The 4623-nt window shown below is 40.0% G+C and overlaps 1 non-coding gene across 1 annotated transcript; it reads left to right on the top strand.

Moving 5' to 3' along the window:
• Positions 1 to 414: 414 nt before the first annotated feature.
• Positions 415 to 520, top strand: LOC131156865 (small nucleolar RNA R71). The gene has a single exon (XR_009137131.1). It is a non-coding gene; the product is annotated as a small nucleolar RNA R71 (small nucleolar RNA).
• Positions 521 to 4623: the final 4103 nt, after the last annotated feature.

Genomic DNA, 4623 nt, shown 5'->3' with positions numbered 1-4623 from the left:
TGGGAGGCATTAACTTCCTCCTACACAAACTTAGGTGAGAGAGGCACATAGGGGCAATTATAACATGTGTGTGAAGGATTGGAACAAATGGCACCCACCTTTGCACATGTCATAAGCTGAGGTTGTTGTCCTAAAGACAAGAACTGATCTAACTTTTTTACTATGGTGTGTAGTGTGGGTGCTAGGTCATAGCTCGCAGCTAACTCATAAACTCCCTTAGAATTGAAAGATGAAGGTTGGGATGGTCTATAAGTAGCAACAATATGCTACTGAGAATTTTCAATGAGGTTCTTGAAGAGAGCCCCAAACCTCATTCTCGTGTTTGGTAAGGAAAGTACCTCCACAAGATGCATCTACCATGTACCTATCTCACTCAGCTAATCCTTCAAGGTCTGAACCAATTGCCACTTAAATACTTGGTGATGTGAGCATTTGCGCAAGAGGTCCCTAAAGCGCTCCTATGTCTCGAAAAACAATTCCCCATCCACTTGTGAGAAACTAGTGATGACCTGCTTAAGCTGGTTAATCTTCCCAGTTTGGAAGTACTTTTTTAAGAGCTCATGTTGCATGGTGGATCAGGTGGTCATCGAGTTCGGCTCTAAGGAATTCAACCAATATTTGGCCTTATCCTTCAAAGAGAACGGGAAAAGCCTTAATCGTAGGGCGTCATCACCAAAATTAGATATTCGGATGGTGGAACAGATTTCAAGAAATTCATCTAGATGCTTGTAAGGATTTTCATTCGAATTCTCATAGAAATTGGGAAGCATCGAGATGATGGAAGGCTTAATCTCAAATTGTGCCACCTCAACATCCGCGAACCAAAAGCAAAACGACAAAGTGTATGTGTTGGGTGTGAAGTAGTCTCTAAGGGGCCGAAGAGGTTGTTCCTCCACCACAAGTTGGCGAGGAGCATGAGCTTTTGGAATTTGAAAGTCGGAAACCGGATTACGTTCAACCATAACTTTATGTTCGGACGACTCGGCTAACTCAAGACTAGAGGTAGATTTCCTAATGGACCTACGAAATCTCTTAATCTCAAGGTCTATAGGAACTGGATCAGGGTCCAAAGAACACAAATCCAGCATATACACATATAGCACACAATCAAGACTTCAAAATATAAAACAAAAAAAGAACTTAAAAGAAAACAAAGAAAAAGAAAGTATAATACTCTAAACTAAAAATTGGCTTACAACCATAACATAGTCCCCTGCGACGGCGCCAAAATTTGGTAGGCTTGCCAAGGCTTGGGTTCTTAACTACCAAAGATAAAATTTATAAACCTAATTACTCTTAAGTTTAGTAGAACTGTAAGTCAGGTGTCGATCCTCAGGAACTGGTGTGTAGTTGTTAACCACTTCTAACCTAGTTTGCTATACTTTGTGTAAAAAGGAAAAAAAGAGATATTTTGATTGGATTTTTTCTAACAACTACTGAAAGTAATAAATCTATATTAACATTACTCCTAGAAAGAAGATCTTAGAGTATAAATCACGCCTATATTGTCGTGCACGCTAACTATGTCTGGTCAGCTATTCGTCTTAGGCTAGCGGCCAAGTGAACCATTTGATGGCATAGAGTAACAAAGGTGCACCAATCGTTTGGAGCACGATTGGGAACCAGGGTATACTCTATCACAATGATCACGAGATCACCCCGTACATGAACTATAACCTAATCCATATAAGTGGTTGAATCCCTAGCTAGGCTATCCTTTACCCTAGGGTATCATCACACTAAAAGATGTAAACTTGCATGGTATTGAAATGAAAGCAGTAAAGAAAGCATGTAAAGGAAAGCAATAAAAGAAAACATGTAAAGATCATTCAATTGTAACTCGAACGTTTCTCACTAACGACCGAGAATACAATCAAAAGACTATCTATCTATGCAGCAGCACAAGGAACTCGCAAGTTGTTACAGGCCTTCGAAGAATCCTTGCACGAACCAGTACATGAATTGAAAGGAAAAATAGTAAATCCTACTCTACATGGCTCTCAATGGCTTCCTAGGCCTATAACTAACCTAAGAGGGGCCAAAGAGGAATCCTAAGAACATAGACGAAGCTATTATTTATACCCAAAAGGGTTTACAAGGTTTAAAATTCAAATAGGAAAGTTCTGCAAAAATCTCACAAAGCAATTCGCATCTGTCAACCAGGTCGCACCCCTATTTTCCCTTGGTCGTGCCTTGTTCGAGGCTTGCGGGAAATCAGGAATTCAAATTCAAGTCTTCTCGACCTAGTTGCACTTTTGAGTCTTATTGGTCAAGATGATGGTCAAGACTTGCAAGATCTCTGCCTTCAAGAAAGCTCAGGATCTTGACTTGGTCACCCTTCATGGTCTCACCGGTCGAGCTGTTAGTCGAGACTCTTAGTATCTCTAGCTCAGTCGGCTTTAGTATCTCGACCTAGTCGCCCCTTGGGAACACATGGTCGAGCATTTGGTCGAACCTTGCAGCAATTCACTTTTAGTCTTGAACCTTGGAGTTTGCAGCTCGTAACCTAGTCACCCTTTGTGTTGCTAGTGGCACCACTTGGTCAAACCATGTCTTCTTTCCTTTGATGCAATGAGGCTCTAGGGGTTTGGCTGAACATCTGATTTGAGCTTTGGGCTTCCCAAATACTCCCTTGGCTTCTCATATTGCTAAACTCCTCGGTTTTAACCTGTTTTTCTTGAAACATGAACAAAATTGCATAACTCCGAACTATGATAACAAAGGGTATTTACAAGATAAATGGAGACAAAACAAAGGTAAATGGGGACCTAAAATAGTGCATTTTAGGAACTCATCAAAAAAATATTGGCAAGGTGAAAAAGGAATTTATTGTCGAAAGGTGGCAAATTGGTGCTTACCTAGAAGTACCTTCACAAACCATCCTATCTATTTCATATCTTTCTTTCATCTTTGGACTTTAGTTGCCAAGATACTAGAAGGAATTCGAAGGAGGTTAATATGGGGAGTGTGGGCGTGGATTTCAAATCCCACCTTGTCAAATGGGGCATGGTCGAAAAACCTACTTTGCTCGGGAGGCTTGGGGTTGAAGTCCCTATACACTTTCAATAAAGCACTTCTTGTGAAATGATAGTGGAAATTTATGGAAGAGAAAGACCGTCTTTGGCGGGGTATCATTGTTTCCAAACATGGTTAGAACATGATGAGTGGATTGCTTAGTCTGGAAAAGGGCCACATGGTGTAGGGGTGTGGAAATTCATTAGCAAAGGTTGGGATGACGTCTTCCCTCTTATCATATTTCAAGTGGAGAATGAGGACAACATTTACTTTTGGCATGATGTGTGGCATGACTAGGAGGCTCTATTATCATTTTTTCTACCATCTACAACTTGAACCTTGATAAGGAAGCTCTCATCAATCATCACCTTCAAATTTTAGAGTAGGGGATCTTCTAAAGCATTCCCTTTATCAGAAATGTAGAACATTGGGAGCTATACCATTCCATTAACTTTTATGGCCATTTTTACAACTTCTAGTACCAAAACATTCCCAATCAACCAAAGTGGACCATAGACAAAAACAAGGTCTTCTCAATTAGATCCTTCTGCAAGAAACTCTCATCAATGGAAACAAACCATAACAATCCCTTTTGACGTCACATTTGGAAGATGACTACCCTTATAAAGGTAGTTTTTCTTTATTGGGAGGCTACACATGGAATTATGGAAATATCTTAATCTTGAATAATTAGTAGAAAAGGGGGTTGACCATCATCAACTGGTGTTCCTTTTGCATGGCGGGTGCAGAATCAATTGAGCATATCCACCTTCATTGCCTTGGACCAAAAACCTTTGGAATATGGTTCTAACCATGATTGGACAAAGGTGGGTTACTGCCAGCTTAGTGGGAGGGGAGCTCTGGGCATGGAAAGGGATTCAGGTATAGTTTTAAATAATGTTCATTATATAATGGAATTTTAAGGCGTTGTATTGATTTGGACTGCTATATTTGTGGAAAAACGCGACTGTAATGGGTGTTACACTTTAATTATCGGCCATGATGGGCCATTATGCCCCATTACACCATTGTTCACTACTGGCAGCCCTATATACTGAAACATATCTCATTTGTTCCTAATTTTGTTGAGTTTTGCTATTGCATTTCTCCCTCACCCCAAGGTTATCTAGCTTAGATCTATTGCTACAGAAACAGAAATGTGTGCTTAAAATTGCCATTTGAAGGTGATTTATGGCTTCCCATCCCTTTCTTTGAAATTTTATCCATTTAGGAAGAAATTTGTTGTTGTTTGAAAGTGATTTGGGAAGATTTGAGTGAGAAATCAAGCTAGAAACTTGGGATTTGGGTAGATCTAAAGAAAGGTTTGAGGCTTTAAGCTTTGAAGAGGGTTCAGGAGTGGGAGGCTTTTTGTGTTGTCCTGACTTCCTATTTGTGGGTTTGCCTAAAATGGGGGTCTCCCTTATATCTTAGCTAGTCTTCTCTCCCTTTGTAGAGTAATGGCGTTAAGTGTATCTTTTGTGTTAGGCTAAGTTATCCCTTGCAAGTGTTTTCCAAGTCCTTGCCACCTTATAATTTTTCTTCAACATCTATTGAGCAATCATTATGCTTATGTCTACAATCCTTGGTTTAGGAACTTCAGAATGTTCA

The sequence above is a fragment of the Malania oleifera genome, chromosome 5 (assembly GCF_029873635.1).
Source record: "Malania oleifera isolate guangnan ecotype guangnan chromosome 5, ASM2987363v1, whole genome shotgun sequence".
NCBI classification, from domain to species: Eukaryota; Viridiplantae; Streptophyta; class Magnoliopsida; order Santalales; family Ximeniaceae; genus Malania; species Malania oleifera.
The sequence above is the reverse complement of the archived record's forward strand: the minus strand, read 5'-3'. Positions and strand labels throughout refer to the sequence as shown.